This window comes from Protopterus annectens, chromosome 8.part0, assembly GCF_019279795.1.
Source record: "Protopterus annectens isolate FY-2018-M chromosome 8.part0, PAN1.0, whole genome shotgun sequence".
In the NCBI taxonomy this organism is placed as follows: domain Eukaryota; kingdom Metazoa; phylum Chordata; order Ceratodontiformes; family Protopteridae; genus Protopterus; species Protopterus annectens.
Genome location: NC_056741.1, coordinates 80,101,390 through 80,121,340, shown reverse-complemented (window position 1 = coordinate 80,121,340; position 19,951 = coordinate 80,101,390). Strand labels below are relative to the sequence as shown.

The 19,951-nt window shown below is 44.3% G+C and overlaps 1 protein-coding gene across 3 annotated transcripts in view; it reads right to left on the bottom strand.

Annotated features, from left to right (window-relative positions):
* The window catches only part of LOC122808660 (alpha-1,4-N-acetylglucosaminyltransferase-like), a 424,824-nt gene that overhangs the window by 285,988 nt on the left and 118,885 nt on the right, over positions 1-19,951 (bottom strand). The gene's annotated exons all lie outside the window — the stretch shown is intronic.

The following is a 19,951-nucleotide window of genomic DNA, read 5'->3' as shown; positions in this document are numbered from 1 at the left end:
AACATAGTACAGTTTTGTACCTACCATAAATCTAAATGTTAGAGTGCATACCCTGCTGCAGTCCAGGTTACCCTCCCTCAATCCCCTCTGACCTAACTAAAACCTTTCAATACCTTACAATCTGATACAACCTTTGTGGTGTATTTGCTTATAGCTGAAGGGATGTTTGGTTGTGATAAACTTTTATTATTGGTACTATCTACTGACCACTTTTTGGGGGGGCACCTGACATCTGGGGCAAGAAAAACTTAAGAAAATGGCATTGGATGTCTATTGTATACCCCCTGGTGCACTGACGTCAGGGAAGAAGCGACAGCAACTGACGCCAGACCAAGACTTTGGAATTCGGGCCGACTGTGGGACCGCCTGACGGCAGGATAACCCAAGTGTGATGACTGCAGCAGGGTATACACTCGAACATCTACATTTATGGTAGGTACAAAATTGTACTGTAATGACCAACAGTGAAACACGATGATCATCATCTTGAGCGGAGCAGGGAGCACAAAATGCAGGGGGGGGGGCAAGTTAATAATGCTAGGATCAGACTCTGAACCTCAAACTCTCTCTAATACTTCGGGACTTGTAGGTATTCATCCTTCAGGTCTGATGAATGCCACTGGTAGCAGCTAAAGGGGTACTGACTACAGGGTGACCCCAACTTAAGCACCTTTTACAGAAGGAGAAGCTTTTATGGTCTTGAAAAATATTTTGGACTTTTTTTTTTTAATGAAAATGGCAGGACTAAAAACCTAACCCTTCTTCCCACCCTGGGACTTCTATTATTCCTGTTCTAGTAATTCCTTTACCATGGCTTAACTATCCAGTGTGAAAGACATTCCTATAAAGAGAGGTACACCTTCTGCAGTGATGCTGAAAACTCAGACGTAGGATACCCTCATCCAGACTTCCATTTCCTACAAATAGCTCAACCTGCCTCTTGACCAGGACATTTGGGGAGGGGGGACTCTTACTGTAACTGAATACTAGGAGTGGTACATATACCTCCTGTCTGCCTTCCTATTTTGTAGTCTCTTTCTGTACATCTGCTTCTCTGAATTTTAGCCTTTACTCTGACAGCCTTTGGGTTGGTGCCTCAAAATAGAGCTACTTCAGGACAGTTTTCATTGCACTGCAGAACCGGGAGGAAGTTTCACTCTCTAGATGACCTTGCTTTTTTTTTTTTTTTTTTTTTTTTAGTGTTCAACAGCTTTTTTTTTCGCTTTCTCAGACAGTGCCTGCAGCATAAGCTACACATGGTGCCCGATGACTGCCAGTGGTTGCCCCATTACAGACATTAATTATACAGTTCCAGATTCATTAGGAGAGCTGAACCATTTTCTGAATCTGGTACATTAGGAATTCACCCTGAATTTGTGCACACAGTTTTTCAATCTGCTTTAGGATACACACTCCATACACAGCTATATATATTTGGTAATTACTTGTTCTTAACACCACAGTGACAAAATAGCCACTGCCTTAGCTATCCAGAACCCTGCTTCCCTTATTTGGTGAGGTACAGAGGCTCTGGACTAGCCTATGGTCTTTGAATGTGCCCAAAAATAAAGGAGGGCTCATCACTATGTTCTTGTAGAAGAACTGCTGCGTTCATTGGACCCAGAAAACAGGTCATGCATTTCAGTCCCTCCAGACGAAGGAAGCCAAAATATCTTTGCCTGACATAAGTTTGACAGTCAGTAGGGAGAAAAAAAAAAAAAGCATTTTAAGTTGGAGACCAAAAGACCTACTTCACTGTGGAGCATATGATGAAGGCATTCCTTTCACCTGAACCACAAATGGGAGGATTTCACAGAGTCACATAGACCAATCCCTCCTGTGTGCCCACCTCAGAAGACGAGTTGCTGCTCCTGATGTACTGGGCCTATTCCACCTGACTAGCACATGGGAGTGGGAGCTGACGACTTGCTTGAAGTCTCATACTACTGCTGGAACAGGAGTTTCTCCACCGAATGCTAAATCTAAATATTAATGGGAACTTGACTCCTGGGAGGGGACTGCCATCCTGGCTGCAGTGCCATCAGCAGAAGGTACTTTCTGAGATGCTGAAAAATGCGTTCATAACAAAGTACTTGATGTGACCCTTGCTTCTCACCTGCTGTATTTTTAAAGGTGTCAAGGATTTATGCCTGGGATGTCTCTATTGATAGCATCATAAAAGTACAGTTGTGTACACTTACCATAAATGTAGATGTTTGAGTGTAATCACTGTTGCAGTCATTACATTTGGGTAATCTACTGGCAGGTTGCCCTCAGTCGGCCAGTAGATCCTGCGTTGGTTGCTGTCCCTTCTACCATGTCGTCAGGTGTATAAAACATGCAGCGGATGCCATTACATCCGTTTTTTTCTTGCCCCAGATGTCAGGTTCCCCCCTAATGGGGAGCAAATAAAATTAAAACACACAAAATTATACCTCCAACCAAAAGCAAATACACTAAAAAGGCTTTTAAGCATAGTAAAGAAAAGAAGAGGTATAGCCAGATAAAAGTAGGGGGCTGGAGGGAGGGTAACCAGGACTGCAACAGTTAATACACTCTAACATCTACATTTAAGGTAAGTGTACACAACTGTACTATGTTTATCATATTTCACTGTTGCAGTCATTACGTTTGGGTAGATTCCCAAAGCTATGGTTGGGAGGAGGAGTTTATACAGCATTAGGGCCAGCTATAAGGCCCTGCAAGACAGCAGTGGCAAAGCCAGATCTGGATTTAGAGAAAATTGGTAAATGATAATGCTTGGTGAAAGTATGTACAGAACGCCAGGTAACAGCTTCTAGAATATCCCTGGTAGGAACACATCTGAGAAAGGCTGCAGAAGTAGATGCAGCCCTGGTGGAATAAGATATGATCCCCTGGGGGACAGGTTTTCCATTGTGCTTATAGCAGAAATGAATGCAATGGCCTATCCATTTAGAAATGGTTTGTTTTGAAATAGCCTTCCACACTGCCCCTGCAGCAAATGCTACCAGCAATTGTTCAGATTTTCTTTGAGATTTATTCCTGTCCAAGTAGAATCTAAGTTGTCTCTGCACATCCAATGAATGCAGAATCCGTTCCCCTTTGTTCTGTGGAATGGGAAAGAAGGTTGGCAAATGAATGGACTGATAAAGAGCCACACTGGAAACCAACTTTTGCATGAAGGATGGATTGGTCTGCATGAAAGATGATGAAAGACTCCACTGCCATAAGGGCCTGTTATTCAGATATCCTTCTAGCTGAAGTGATTGCTAAAAGGAAGGCTGTTTTTCCAAGAAAGAAATTTTAAGTCTGCAGTAGCAGCTGGCTTGAAAGGATACAGTGAGCTTCTCCAAAACAAAGTTAAGGTCCCAGGCAGGGGTAGGAGCTCTCCTAGGTAGTCTCAAGTTCTTTGCTCCTCTGAGATGCTGCTTGAGCAGAGGATGAGAGAAGAGGGGTGGTTCTGTGCTATAGTGAGCTGAAATAGCTGAGGCGTGGATTTTAATAGAGGAAAACATCAATATCTGTGCAGTAACAGAAACCTGGTTTCAAGGCACCAGAGAGCACCCCAGCACTACCATACGATATCTGTGCAGTAACAGAAACCTGGTTCAAGGCTCCTGAGAGCACCCCAGCACTACCAGGTTATACCTCATACCATGCTTTTCGGCCCCAAAACTTGGACCGTACCACAAAAGGAGGGGGAGCATCAATATTCGTCAAAGATACCCACACCTCCAGGTTGGTGGCACAGCACGAAGCATCAGAGACTATCCATGTGCAACTAACAGTGGGTAAAACTGCCTTCCAGTTTATAGCCTGCTACAGACCACCCTTCCCAAACCCAGGAACCCCACTCGGCCTTCCTGAGAACACTGGAAAATATGAAGGTCTCTCCAAACACCATTATACTGGGTGACTTCAATTACCCAAACATAGACTGGGAACATTACTCTAGCTCCAACACCCTAGCCCAAAGGTTCCTAGAATTTATTAACTCAAATTCTATGGAACAACTTGTTAGCACTCCCACAAGAGGGGAAAACATACTGGACCTGATCATCACCAACATGGGGACTCTATGCTCCAGACCAGAAGTGTATCCCCTCACTGGTAAGATCAGACCATAAACTAATCTCACTGGATATTCACATCCCGACTCCACCCCCTGCCCTGAAAACCACAGTGAAAAACTTCCCTAAAGCAAATTTCACACTCCTCAAAACCGAGGTGGAATCCTTCAAAGCCTTCAAATTGTGGAAAATACGGCCCAGACTGCAGAATCCTTTATAAACGCATTCTATGAACACCTTCAGGAATGCATGGATCACGCAATCCCAAATAAAACCAAGACCCAATCCTCCAAAGGCAGACGTCCTGTCTGGTGGACTCCAGCCATAAGCAAACTATAAAACTTCTAAAATTCGAAAGCAGCAAACCAGGAAAAACAGAGGAACAGGAGTACACAGCTTTCACCACAAAAAGAAGAAATAGCCACGAACCACAGGACTTTAAGACGTCCTGTCTGGTGGACCCCAGCCATAAACAAACTATACAATAGAAGGAGGAAGCTACTACATGATAGAGCAAAATCCCAAAAAGGGAAGGCATCTCTGATCAGTATTAGCAAAAAACCATGGGCACTCATGAAATCGTCTAAGGCCAGCTTCGAGAGAAAAATTGCACAAGACACTAAGGATAATCACAAGGCTTTCTTTAGTTATGTTAGGAACCTGGGTGGGAATTCACAGATATGCTCAGAATTAGTCTAAAATGACAAAAAATACACCGAACCCACAGACATTGCCACCATCCTAGCAGACAGGTTTAGTGCAAACTTATCCTCCCTCCCCACCAAAAGGGCAAATATTTATCTCAGCAGAGTGCTGCCCTCCTGACATCTCAGATGCTCAGGTAAGAGCTGCCCTCTCCAAAGCAAAAAACACAGCATCAATGGGACCAGACGGTGTCCCGGGCTGCGTCCTACATGAACTCCAAGAATAGCTAAACCCAAACATAAAACTACTGTTCAGTCTCAGCCTTACTACAGGATATGTACCCAAAGAGTGGCGTACAGCAACAGTGGTCCCTCTCCACAAAGGTGGTGCCTCAACAGATCCTGGAAACTATCGCCCCATAAGCCTGACTAGCTTGGTTTGCAAAGCTATGGAAAGGATCATCATGGACCTCATAAATAAAGATATTGGGGACCTACAGACACTGGATCCTACCCAGTTCGGCTTTAAGGGCAGATCCTGCCTCTTAAACCTGGTTGATTTCTTTGAAACAGTCACCAAGGCCATTGACAAGGGGAAGGTGGTCCACACAGCCTACCTGGACCTAGCAAAAGCCTTCGATACAATACCCCACTCGGGCATTATAGATAAGCTCACCAGCTTAAATATAAACCCCTATGTCACTAGATGGGTTGCAAACTGGCTCAAGGACAGAACCCACATGGTTAGAATTGCTGGAGCCATGTCAGACTCCAAACCAGTTACAAGTGGCATCCCACAAGGCTCAGTCCTGGGACCTCTATTGTTCGGTATATATTTCTCGGAGGTACAGGCCAACACGGAAGGACTGTGGCTGAATAAGTTCGCAGATGACTGCAAACCAGGCACCACAATAGACTCTCCAGCCGACACAAGCATCCTCCAAAAGGGCCTCATAGAAACAGACAACTGGTGCCAGAGCCATGGCCTAAAGCTAAACGCCAAAAAGTGTATAGTCATCCCCTTTGGCAAAAACAAAGTGCCCACAAATTACCACATAGGTGGTAATCCATTAAAGTACAGAAGTAATTAGGGACCTGGGGACCCAAGTTGATAGCAATCTCTCATTTGACAACCACGTGGCCAAAGTGGTTAGAAAAACATTTTATATAGCCCACCTAATCATGAAGGGGTTCACATCTAGATCAGGGGAGGTCATAGTGCCTCTTTACTCATCCCTCATCAGGCCCATAATCATAATTGAGTACAATGCCCCTTTTGGGATGTACCTTACCAGACACCTGCAGCAACTGGAAAGACCCCAAAAGTACCTCACCACGAGGATCATAGGGCTCAAACAGATGCCATATGCTGCCCGGTTAAAGAAACTCCAGCTCTACTCAGTGGCATACCGCCTGCTCAGAGGCAATCTGTGCCGGACGTATAAAGCCATGTCCAACCCAGAATTAATGGACATGCTCCACCTCAGAAAATCCAAATCCCATCGAGCTACACGCTCGAGAGACTTGAACCTCAGCACTGAAATAAATAGGACATGCTGGAGGGACAGATTCATAACTCAGAGGCTCCCTTCACTCTGGAATAAAATCCTAGTCCAGGCTAGGCAGAGTCCCTCACTGACTCTTTTCAAGAGGAATCTTGATGAGTGGATGGGAGACCGTAGGTTTACCCCGGGTATCACTTCCATGTCACTGTTAGACAGAGGCACAGTATACTAACCTCGAAAAAGGGCATAGCAAAATTAATTTAAAATGGGTGGCGAAAGCCAAACACACTCTGGCTAGGCTTATAAATGCCCTAGGGCAGATAGCCTAGTATGAACTTATGAACCTAAAAAGACAGGCCCTTGTGAAGCATCTCAGTTATGAATTGCAAAATTTGAGGTAAATTGGGCGCTGCTCTGCTCATCCCTAAAGATTGGTTCCAGGCACAGAATCTTTTCCATTTGTCAGCATAAGATCTAGTACTAGGTCTTCTCACCTCCAAGATGACATCCATCACAGGTTTGCGGAGGGATAAGGGTGAATTTACATGCTTAGCCAGGCTGCAAGGTTCAATGTTGGAAGCTGAGGGTGCAGAATTTGGTTCTTCTGCTGCGACAGCAGGGAAGGGGGTCTGGGGCAAGTGCCATGGAGATATTTGCGACACTGCGCAGGAATGGGAACCAGTGTTGGCACGGCCAGTCAGGAGCAATCAAAATCATCCTTGGTTTGTCCTGTTTGACTTTTATCAGAACTTTGGAGAGCAGAGGCAGAGGGGGAAAGGCATAGACAGTACAGTTTTGTACCTACCATAAATGTAGATGTCCGAACTGGATAGCATCTGCAGTCATAACAAATGGGTTGTCCTGTCGTCAGGCAGCCCTTCGGTCGGCCGGATTCCAAAGTCTGGGTCCGGCTTCGGCTGATGTCGCACTTCACCCGACGTCATCTCTGCTGGTCTTCGGGTATAAAGGCATCAGCCAACGCCATTTTCCTCAGTGTTTCTTGCCCCAGATGCCAGTTGCCCTCTTGGAAGGCTAAATTTTGGATAAATGCCAATGTTTCCAAAAAGGTAGAAGGCAAACACAAAAATAAGCATGTATGTACATATATACAAACAAATACACCATAAGAGACTTCCCCAGCTAGCTATTAGGAGGGTAAATACCTAGGAGTACCACAGAGGGAAGGAGGGAGGGTAATCCTGACTGCAGATGCTATCCAGTTCGGACATCTACATTTATGGTAGGTACAAAACTGTACTATGTCCTTCATGGATGCATCTGCAGTCATAACAAATGGGTAGAATACCATAGCCAAACTAGGGGAGGAGGAATAAAAATTATGGTGTAGTTAGGATCCCTTGCAGTACAGCAGTGGCAAATCCTGCTCGGGATCTAGAATATAGAGGTAAATTATAATGCTTGGCAAATGTATGCACGGAGGTCCAAGTAGCCGCCTCAATAATGTCCTTGGTTGCCACTCCTCATAAGAAAGCTGTGGTAGTGGCTGTAGCCCTTGTGGAATGAGGTCTTATGTTCTGTGGAATTGGTTTTCCATGGTAGGATTAACAGAATCTTATGCAATTTCCTATCCATTTGGAGATTGCCTGTTTGGAAATTGCTTTTCCTTCCCTTCCTGTTGCATAGGCTACAAAAAGCTGGTCAGTTTTTCTGTTACTTTTGGTTCTGTCCAGGTAGTAGCGTAACTGTCTATGTACATCCAAGGCATGCAGCATTCTTTAACCTCTGTTTTGTAGATTGGGAAAGAAGGTAGGTAGGTGGATTGCCTGGTTTAAAGACACTCTGGATACCACCTTAGGCATAAATGTAGGATTAGTTCTCATGGACACCCTATCTTGATGGAAGATTAGGAAGGGTTGCACTGCCATTAAGGCCTGTAGTTCCGAAACCCTCCTTGCTGAGGTAATAGCCAGTAGGAAAGCAGTTTTCCATGACAGGTGTTGTAGATCTGCTGTTGCTGCTGGTTCAAACGGAGGGAGTGTCAACTGTTCAAGTCCCATGCTGGTAATGGTGGTTTCCTAGGAGGTTTTACATTCTTGATCCCTCTGAGGAACTGCCTGAGTAGAGGATGTGAAAAGACAGGAGGATCAAAGCTGTATTCTGCTGAAATAGCTGATGCATGTATCTTGATGGAGGAATAGGACAGGCCTGTATGTAGAAGCTCTGCCAAGTACTCCAGAATGTTAGCAATATCTAGGTTTGACACATCTTTTCCTCTTTCAGTACTCCAAATGACAAACCTTTTCCATTTTCCTGCATAGTTCCTTCTTGTTGAAGGTCTGCGGGCTTCAAGGATAATGTCTTTAACCCTTTTGGAAAGGACTGGGTTATTTGCTGCTATGTGATGTTCCAGGCAGTCAGTTGCAAGGTTTTTAGGTTTGGATGTATGATGTTGTAGTTGTTCTGAGTTAACATCAGAGGCATCAGGGGTATTGACCACATTTTCTCCCGAGACATGCTCCTCAGCAATGGGTACCAGTGTTGTCTTGGCCAGTTCGGAGCTATCAGGATTATCCTTGGACGTTCCTCTTTGATTTTCAGTAGTACCTTGTGCATCAAGGGAAGAGGTGGGAATGCATATGCTGTCAGGCCTTTCCAGCTGAAGGATAGAGAGTCCACCTTCCATGCAAGTGGGTGGAATGTCCTTGTGCAGAATTTTTTGAGCTGGTGATTGAGTGGGGAAGCAAATAGGTCTATTTGTGGCATTCCCCATTTCTTTGTGATGGCCTTGAAGATGTCCGGGTGTAGCATCCATTCGTGAGCATCCGAGGTGGTCCTGCTTAAAATGTCTGCTAGGGTGTTCTCTTTTCCCGGCACAAATATTGCCTGTAACTGGATGTTGTAGCTGAGAGCCAGATTCCAAAGGTCCAAAGTCATTCTGCATAGGGGGTATGAATGAGTGCCTCCCTGTTTGTTGATATACCACATGACTGTGGTGTTGTCTGTCCTTATCATCAAATGGCCTTCTTTGAGGAATGGTCTGAATTTTTGGATTGCCAGTTTTACTGCCAGCATTTCTTTTTGGTTTATGTGCAGGTGCAGCTGGTCCTGAGTCCACAGTCCTTGTACGCATTTGTCCAGCATGTGCGCCCCCCATCCTAGGTCTGAGGCGTCCGTTGTGATGGTTTGGCTTGCTCGAAAGTTGTGGAAGGGTAAGCCTGGGTTTGACTGGCATGCTTGAGCCCACCATAGGAACTCCTGTTTTAGGCATGGGATTAGTGGTATTTCTGTTTCTAAGCTGTGCCTGTGTTGAGACCATAAATTCTTTAGGTACCACTGTAGCTTTCTCATATGCAGTCTGGCATGTGGGACCAAGATTATGCATGATGCCATGAAGCCCAAGGCCTGCAGAACTTTTCTTGCTGTTAGTTTGTTCTGTTTTGTTAATGCCAAGAAGTAAAGAGGGAGCTCTTTTTGTTTTTCTGCAGTTAGGAATGCCATTTGTTTTACTGTGTCCAATTCCGCGCCCAAGAAAGTTCTTGTTTGGGATGGTATTAGCCTTGACTTTTGTAAATTGACTGTGTATCCCAGGGCTTGTAGCAAGTAAATGACCCTTTGTAAATCTGTTGTCAGCTTGCTTTTGTTGTCCGCTTGTAACAGGCAGTCGTCCAGGTATGGATAAATTTGGATTCCCTGTACTCTGCAGTGGGCGATTACTGATGCCAGGCATTTTGTGAATACTCTGGGCGCAGTAGATAAGCCAAAGGGCAATGCTGAGAATTGATAGTGCTCTGATCCTGCAAGAAATCTGAGGTATCTTCTGCAATTTGGTCGAATGGGGACGTGCAGGTATGCCTCCTTGAGATCTAGAGTTACCAGCCAACACTCCTTGCCCAGCATGGGAAGAAGTTGCTGTAGGGTCAGCATTTTGAATTTTGGGACAATGATGTATGTGTTTAAGATGGACAGGTCGAGAATAGGTCTCCAGTTTTTCTCTTTTCTTGGCACTAGGAAGAGTCTGGAGTAGAATCCTTTGCCCTGTTCTGTTATTGGAACTCTTTCCACAGCTCTCATCTTTGATTTGGAGGCAGGTTTGGCATTCCTCTTTTTACTGGTAAGGTGTGGAAGTGGAACCGGTAACCTTGGTCTATGGTTTGCAAAATCCACTTGTCTTTTGTGATATAATGCCAATTTTTCGAGAATAAGGCTAACTTTCCGCCTAATGGTGCTGCTATTTGCTCCCTGATAGGCGGAATCAGATCCAAGTCACTGTGATTGTCCTGTTGCAGTGGCAGTGGTTGTGTCTGTGCCTCGGTTATTGCCTTGCCACTGTCGTCCTCTGTAGGCACCTCCTCTGGATTGATTTCTGCCCCTAGAGCGTCTATTCCTGCCCCTTTGGGATCTTGTGGAGTCAGGAAAGGACCAATTTTTGGCAGGCCAGTTCCTGCTAAACCTTGGGGGCTGAACCTGTAAGAAATCTTTAACTGTTTGTACAGATTTTGCCTTTTCTTCCATTTTCTTCATTACCTGCTGGGCAGGTTCCCCAAATAGACTGGCCTTATCCATAGGAGCATCTAATAGCTTTGCTTTAACATGATCCGGTAAGACCTGTTCTTTCAACCATGCATGCCTTCTTATCACTGTGCCAGTCATGGCTGATCTAAATGAAGCCTCCAGTGCATCATAGCCACATTTTAAGGAATGGTTACTAACCTGTTGAATGTTATTCACCATTTCTAATACATATTTCTTATCTAAAGATTCATCAGAGGACAGTTTTTTAGTTAACTGATCAAGCATGAACTCTTGGTATTGGATCATGTGAAACTGACAGCTTAAAGCTCTAGCTGAGAGAGTAGCAGAGGTGTAAACTTTTTTCCCCCATCTCTCTAAGGACCTGGATTCCCTTTCAGAGGGGATAGGGTTTTTTGCTGTGGTCGAGGCTGCTGCCTTAGGCCCCTGGGATATAGTTTCAGGGTCTGCAAGTGGGGCCTTGTATAGGTGGTGATGAGTGTCTGGCACCCTGTAAAATCTATCTGGTTTGGCAGGGGCTGGAGGTAAAGAATCAGGTGCAGTGCAGACATCATTAAATGCATCGTCCACAACAGGCAGAACAGGAGGTATAGCTAAGGGTCTATGTTGTGGTAAGTGCAGAAAAGTCCTAAGCCTTTTTCTTGAATCTGAGAAATCTTGACCCTGCCATTGGAATTGTTCTCTCATGGCATGTAAGGTTTCCCCAAAGGAAAATTCCTCTGGTGGAGAGGCAGCTGGAATGGATTCTTCAGCATCTGAATCTTCATAATTGGAAAAAGGAGCCTCTGGCTGGTCTGTAATGTCTGAGTCATCCGCAGAATCATCAGAGGACACAGGCTCAGGGGGCTCTGTTCTAGGTCTCTTTTCTGGGGGCTGAGAGGCCCTGTCTGGGTGAGATTGGGATCCCCTAATTAAGGATATTAAATCTTCTGCCAGAGTAAGCATTTGTGAACTAGAAGTGGGCCTGTGTGAGGGGGTTTTAACAGGCACTGATTTAGTAGATTTGGCTGCTTTAGCCCTGGCAAAGGCCTCAATAGACATGGCTGCAGGAGGCCTAGCAGCACCACGTGCTGGGGTAGAGACATCCAAAGGTATGGTGCCTGATAAATCACTAGGAACCACAGTTGTAGGCAAAATTTCTGAGGCTGATTCAGGTAAGGTAGCAGGAGCCTCAGTAGTAGTCATGGATTCGGCTGAATATTGACCAGTTTTCTCGGTTTCGGCCGAAACAGAGACACTCGCGGCTTGCTGAACCGTGGTTTCGGCCGAAACCGCGGACCGCGAATGTCGGTCTTTTTCTTTGCGTTTTTTAACAATTTGGGTAGTCGGAGGATCCGACGGCATAATGTACGCAAAATCTGAGCCGAAAAACTGTTCAGCAAACTCCGACCGACGCCTAAGCTTTCGTCGGTTGAAGGAAGCACAGGCCGAACAGGCTGCTACGTCGTGGTCTGGGCCTAAGCAAGGCAAACAGTAAGAGTGGAAATCTTTGAGGTATTTGTTTCCCACAAGTTAAACAGTTATTGACTTTTTCTGACATCGGCTGAGGCAAGAAAGGGTCCCCAACGGGGTACTTAGCTTTTTAGAAGTCTTGGAAGTATTCGGTAGTAGTAATCTGTGGATCTGACCGACCGGCACTTGCGAACAGCTTCTGCTTCGGGCCACGCGCAAGAAAGACTGAGGAAAATGGCGTCGGCTGATGCCTTTATACCCGAAGACCAGCAGAGATGACGTCGGGTGAAGTGCGACATCAGCCGAAGCCGGACCCAGACTTTGGAATCCGGCCGACCGAAGGGCTGCCTGACGACAGGACAACCCATTTGTTATGACTGCAGATGCATCCATGAAGGACATCGATAGGTTTTTCCAGCTGAAGGATACAGCATCCACTTTCCAGGCTTGTTTGTGGTGAGTCCTTGTGCAAAACTTGTCCAACTGGTAGTTCTGGGGGGAGGCAAGTAGATCTATATCTGGGCTCCCCCATTTGCTTGTCAACATGATGAAAATCCGTGGTTTCAGTTTCCACTTGTGTGGGTCCATGAGTTTTCTGCAAGTGTATTCAATTTTCCTGGCAGGAATTGAACTTGTAGGTGCACTTGGTAGCTCAAGGCTGTGTTCCACAATGCCATGACTAGTCTGCAGAGGGGGTAGGAATGTGTATCCCCCTGCTTGTTTATGTACCACATAACTGTGATGTTGTCTGTCTTTACCATTAGTTGTCCTGGAAGAATGTAGTCCTTGAAGGCTGTCAGAGCATTCCGTACAGCTAACATTTCATTTTGATTGATATGTAGGTGCATTTGATTTGGGTTCCATTTGCCCTGAATGCACTTCCCTGCCAGGTGAGCCCCCCCATGCATAGTCTGATGCATCTGTAGTTAGGGTTTGGGTGGCAGGGGGTAGTGTGAATGGCAGTCCCCTGTTTTGGTGGCAGGCCTCTGCCCACCATAGGAACACCAGGCGTAGGCAAGGTATGATAGGAATCATTGTTTCCAGGCTGTGACAATGTTGACTCCATAGACCTTTTAAGTATCACTGCAGATTCATGATATGCAGTCTTGCATATGGAATTAGAAGAATGCAGGAGGCCATGAACCCCAAAGCTTGCAGTATTTGTCTTGCAGATAGCAGGGTTTTTGTGGCCACTTGTTTGAAGTAAGTTACCAAATGAATTTGCTTCTCTGGCATGAGGAAAGCCATCTGGGCAGTTGTATTCAAGCTTGCACCCAGGAATGTAATCTGTTGATAGGGTACCAGTTGTGATTTTTTTGTTTATGGTGTACCCCAGACAAGTTAGAACCCTTTTTACAAACGCCAGATGATTTGGAAGTGTGGCCCTGGTTTTTTGCCTAATTAGAGAATCATCCAGGTATGGGTATATTTGAATATTTCTTTGCCTGCAAAATGCAATAACTGGTGCCAAGCACTTTGTGACTACGCTGGGTGCAGTAGATAAGCCAAAGGGCAGTGCAGAGAACTGATAATGCAAGTAGCTTGCTTTGAAGCAGAGGTATCTTCTGCAAGATTCCCTGATTGGGGTGTGCAGGTATGCTTCTTTTAAATCTAGAGTTACCAACCAGGCCTCTTTGCCTAGCATAGGAAGTAACTGGTGAAGAGTCAGCATTTTGAATTTTGGAATCTCCAGAAAGGTGTTTAGAGTAGACAAGTTCAGGATTGGATGCCATGACTTGTCTTTTCTGGGTACCAGAAAAGGCCTGGAATAGAAACCTTGTCCCTGTTCCTCTTCTGGTACTGGTTGAGTAGCCCCCATGTTTAAGAGGGAAAGTACTTGTTTTTGAGCCTCTACCCACTGACTGGGGGCAGGTCTGGCCACCCATTTGGTGTTGGCAACGTGTGGAAATGAAATCTGTATCCCTGGGACACTACATTTAAAACCCATTTGTCCTGGGTTATGAGTTCCCAGTTCTTTGCATGAAGAGCAATCTTTCCCCCCAAAGGGGCGGTTAAAAGTTTAAGTGCTTGGTAATTTTAAAAGGAAGTCATTGAGACTGTTTACTATAGGGGGTGTCTTATTTCCAGATTTGGAAGTGGAGGCCCCCCACTGCTTAGTTCTGAGAGTACCCTGGGACTGAAGCCTGGGGTTTTTGCTGTGTCTGGGTTTGGCTTGAGAGGATCTGGAAGGAGCTGGAAAGGACAAATTCTTAGTAGTCCAGTGCCTGCTAAATCTTGGAGGCAGGACTTGTAAGAAATCTTTATCAGTTTGCATAGATTTAGCTTTATCTTCCATCTTTTTTAGAACTTTTTCAGCCTTGCTGCCAAAAAGGCGGTCCTGATTTAAAGGAGCATCCAACAATTTAGCGATCATGCAAAGATCGCTCCTTAAGCCAAGCATGCCTTCTAAGCACAGACCCAGTAACAGCAGCCCTGCAGGAGGCCTCTAAAGAATCAAAACCACATCGCAAAGTATGTTTTCCAACTTGTTCAGCAGAATGCATTAAATCCTGTAAATCTTTATTTTCCACACACAGTCAGGAATCATCATTTTCTGTTTAAGCAGTCCAACAATATGCTGTTGATATTTTAACATATGAAATTGGCAGCTTAAATCTCCGATTGCCAAGGTTGCGGAAGTATAAACCTTTTTACCCCATCTATCCAGCACCCCGGAGTCTCTATCAGAAGGGGTAGTATTTTTAGCAGTAGAAGCCTTAATGCCCTTGGGCTCCTGAGAAATGATTTCTGGATCTGCAACAGAATTTTTGAAAAGGAACTTGTGGGACTCAGGAACCCTGTGGTATCTGTCTGGTTTACACGGAGCTGGAGGCAGGGAATCAGGGGCCAAACTGGATTCCGAGAACACATCATCAACAATGTCTAGTACAGGAGGTATAGCCAAAGGCCTATGCTGAGGTAGAAGGAGGAAATCCCTAAGCCTCTTTTTGAATCAAACAATTCCTGACTTTCCCATTGAAAATGCTCCCTTAAAGTATGTAAAGTTTCCCCAAAAGAAAAATCCTCAGGAGGGGAAGCAGAGGGAACAGAATCCTCTGCATCAGAATCTTCATAAGTAGGTATGGACAAATCCAGGTCATCAGAAGAGTCAGAAGAAACAGAATCCTGATCAGAAGATTCATAATCAAGCTCAGCCCTAGGCCTTTTGGGGGGGTGACTACCCCTGATTAGAGTAATTAGATCTTCAGCCATTTTGATAATTTGTTTTTTAGGCATAGGGGCCTGAACATGTGGCTTGGGCATCAGTTTTAGACATGAATCAAGATTTAGGCCTTAGTAATGAAGGCGGTGTTGATTTAATATGCAAGTCTGTAGGCCTGAATACATCCTCAGAAGCCGGTGCCTGAACAGCTGCTCCAGACCCATCCAAAGTAGACACATCCACGGGTTCCATAGGTGAAGCATCTAGCGGCATACCTGACTCCAAATGGGTCTCAATAGAGGCCTGCGAATCAGAAGTAGCGGGTATCAGGGGCTGCAAAAGCGCCTCACTGAGTACTGGCAAACTGGTGACTGGCTTAGGAGAAGTGTCGTCGGCAGTTTTGGACCTCGGCGGCCTGTCTCTGTCTATCTTTGCATTTTTTTCGGAATCCCGGTAGTCTGATGGCTAACTGACTACATTTCTGGATAATTTAACAGAGAACCGAAATATTTAGAGGCAGAAATGTACCAATGATGGACAGTGCACTGATTAAAGCACAAAACTGACAGCAAAGTACGTTGTGGTCAGGGCCTTACAAATGAAAATCTTTATGAGGTATTTGCTTTCCACAAGTAATGCAATTAACTTTTACTGACATTGGTAAGGAGCAAGAAAAAGTTTCCCCAATGGGGTACTTAGCTTTAAGTTGAAGACTTTGGTTCTGAAACTCGAAAAAGAAAGTTTCAGGAGTCGGCTGACCAGCACTTGGAAGCAGGCACCGCACGGCAAGAAAGATGGATGAAATGGCGTGGAATGCATGTTTTATACCCCCAACGACCCAACGTCATGGAAGAAGGGACAGCAACCGACGCAGGACCCAAGACTTTGTTAATCAGGCCGACTGAGGGCAACCTGCCAGCAGATTACCCAAATGCAATGACTGCAACAGTGAAACACGAAGAACATCTAAAAATGGAGGGCAGCCATTCCATTGAAAAGGTGAATGCAATATACATTCTTGCTAATTGGCTCAGGAAACCATACTAGCTACCTAATGTCTACCTCCAAATAAATCAGACACATGCTTATCACTACCCCAGACTGTGGAAACTGACTCAGTGGTTGTGGCAACCTCAGACCTCGGAGGCACAGTTGACTATTCTTTCTCACTGTCATTCTGATATTTATCTTCTTTCCCTCAACCACGTTTTACTGCTATTCCTTCAATGCGACTTCTTCTGGAGAAGGAATTTAGGGATTGCATGGACACTTGCACCATGACGTCTACTATGCTGCACCAAACACACCAGTATGGTTTACCTGCTCTTATGTTTTACTCTAGCACTCACAAGCTTTTTCAGGATGGTACCAAAGCATGAGGCATGCCATAGGAAATGTAGTTGTTTCCAAAACAAATTTCTGTGGTGAAGAAACTTAATACAGAACAAATATACCAGATGAGATAAAACGATTAAAAAAAAAAGGTTTTAACAGGGCACTTTATCCTTTGAAGACTGTCGAACAGAAATTGTAAATGTAGTCTTACATTGCTGAGAGGTGCCCAAACCTGTGGGGGGATAGGAGGAAGGCTGAAGGTGGGGTGATGGATGCCAAACCCTATTATCTGGGATAGAAGCAAGCATTCTCAAGAGAAAGGAACATTGGCCTGTACACTTGTGTGTGTAAGTACAGCTCAGGGTCTGGCTGGATGTTCTCAACCTGTGGCTGCCAACCTTGTGTAATGAACAGTACAGCAACCATGATCAGAACATGCTTTTCTAAAATTATAACATCACTTCATCTTAGTTATATTTGCTGGCATTTGCTAGCACATTTCGTTCCATACTCAGCAAGACTATCATCCTTCTGGAAGCCAACTCAGGTCCATCTGCCGCAGTTGCACATGGCCTGGCCACACTACAACACTTTAAAAATGTGACAAAGTGGCAGGCAAGAACTGACATCTAATTAAGAAAATGTCTCAAAATCCCAGGTCAGAAAACAAAAGTGGACTACACTACAAACAGTGGGCAAAAACAGGCAGCATAGTTCTAAATTTGTCAGTCCAGTCTTAAAAGGAAGGTGTTACCATGGAAAAACAGAAGACCGGCACAGCAAGATGTAGACATACAAACAGATGCAGACATGAAACATAAAATGAAACATCCAAGTTTGGCTGAAGGCTCGCATAGTCCGTGGGCAAAAGCAGAAAACAGATGTATAGACCCACCGAAAACAGACAAACAATCAAAATGGTTACTCTGATCCTGAAAGTCATACACTGCTTGCTCAAATTCTTAACAGGGACAGGGCAGACGTAAAAACACTTCCACTTTTATGTTTAAATAAATCTACTACTCCTCAAATAAATCTTCTAAAACTTATTTCCAAGACTACGTTTATTCAACTCAAACAGTGTAAGAATTTTCTGTCCACTTTAATGTCAGAATGACCGATTTACAGAGCAGCAGCAGCTGCCATCAATAAATGTGCAAATCATAGGGGCCACTAGTCAGTGGGGCTCTTTGGTCCCTTGGTTTTGCTAAATAAGTACTTAAAAATAAATACATGATGAAGTTCACATCCAAGTACTGCAAATGAAGTAGAAAACAAAAAAAAAAAATACACGTTTTGAAAATAACAAAAAACACAAAAGGAGGGTCATGGTTACATGGTGTAGTTAGAGAGTTAAAGACTGAACTGAGGAATTCAGGATTGAAGGACATCTGCAAAAAAATTCACAAATTAAACAAAAGCAGCGCAGTACAAAAACAGAAGAGAAGAGATAAGTCTCTGTCCTCTTCTAAGCCAAATGTGTTATCACTCAAGGGATACAAAGTGTGTTTGTTGAAAGGGGTGGGGAAAAATTAGCAAACACACAAAACTGATAACCAGTTAAAAAGTAATTTTGTAAACGCTTGTACAAGCTAATCATGCAGGATGACATACAAACTCACGACATGAATATTGCAGTTACTTTGGGAAGCAGTGATACAATGAAAGTAAACCTTAAGTAAGCTTTACCCAGTTTGCTTAGACTGGCTGTATCTTTCTGCTGACCAGATAGGACATCACAAGTTCCCAACACTGGACTAAAAAAAATCTACAAATTCAAATTAAATGCTTCAACAAAGTATCTAAAATGAAGCTGAATTTTGTTTTTAATCAGAGGATGGAAAGCTACGAGGCAATACAAGTCCAAACGAACGGTGTACAAACTGAGCAGCTTTACTGGACAGAGTAATGAGGAATAAGACATGACGCGCTTGACCTACAAAGGAAGAGAGGCTCAACACTGCTGCAACAGTCTGCCCAACGTACAATGCCATGGTAACTAGAAAGTTTTACCTTGCAGTTAAAAGTACACCGTTTGAAAATGCACTCCCTTCTCCCACGCTTCTTAGGTTTCAGATGGTGTGGAGGTGGTTGGAGTTTACAATGGATGGGCAGGGTGGGGGGGGGGCGTCCAGTCTGCTCTCTGTGCATTCTACTCACCATTCCGAACAGCCAAAAAGAAACAGGACAGAGTCCGCAGGAATTTAAAAGCAACTTTCTAGGGGGAGGAGGCAGCTAGGCCAAAGCCCTGCACAGACTCGTATATCAGAGTATTTCAGTCAGAGAAAGCTCAGGAATATGGAAGGAGGGTGCTTGTATCCTCAGATATTTAGTGAAGCCCTGTGCAGAACAAATGCCATTAGAAGTACAAGTAAAACTACAACTTCTTCTCTATGATGAGATAAGAATTCACTCAATGTAAGCAGACAGATTGGCCAGGCTAGCAATAAAAGTCAAGGAAACCGTTAGAACAAAGGGTCTCTCGGATCTTATTTTTCATTATTCACCAATTCTGCAGAAGTACTGAGTTTCTGAATTATTCTGCAGTGCTGTACGTCAATTTATATACCCTTAAGACTTGTACTTCAGGGCCTCAAATTTTGTTACAGGTAATCCGCAAAGAGCAGCATGGATATGCAAACCCTGGACTTTCAGCATGAATATCGAAATGCAAAGGAGCTGTTACAAACATGCCTACCTATCATTAATGTTTAACATGTTTAATGCCTAAACCATACTGGGGACAGCTAATATGTAAACGTCTAAGATCCCTTAGAGTAAGACTATGACTCGGATATGAATGGATAATGAATTGGCATGGTAAGCAAGCAGCAGTTTTCCAGGAGAAAGAGATGCAAAGTGGAGGTTATTTTGGTGCTTATGCATAACAGGACACATTAGTGAAGGGGTCACTTGAGGAGATACTTCATTTTGTTGCTTGTGCCTAACCTGGACATACTCCTGAATTGCTGAGGGAAATAATTTGTGTGTCAGGGAAGTGCATCTGCAAAGTTGGACAAAATTTCATGGACTGCAACTCCAATATCAAAGGTGAACAGTCACTTTTAATAATGGCTGTGCATACCACGCAGATGTCGGACTTTGAATTTTAAAACCACCTCATTAGCATACGTCTCTTTACAACACTTTGCATCTCATTATTTTTAAAGCCTTTTTGCACAAATGGCCTTTATGAATCTCCCCTTTCCCAAGTTCATTCGTAATCATCTGGATACCCCTATCAGATTTGTAGAAGTGACCATGCATACCGGTCTATATCTGGGTGGGTCAGGGTCTTCCTCAAAGAGC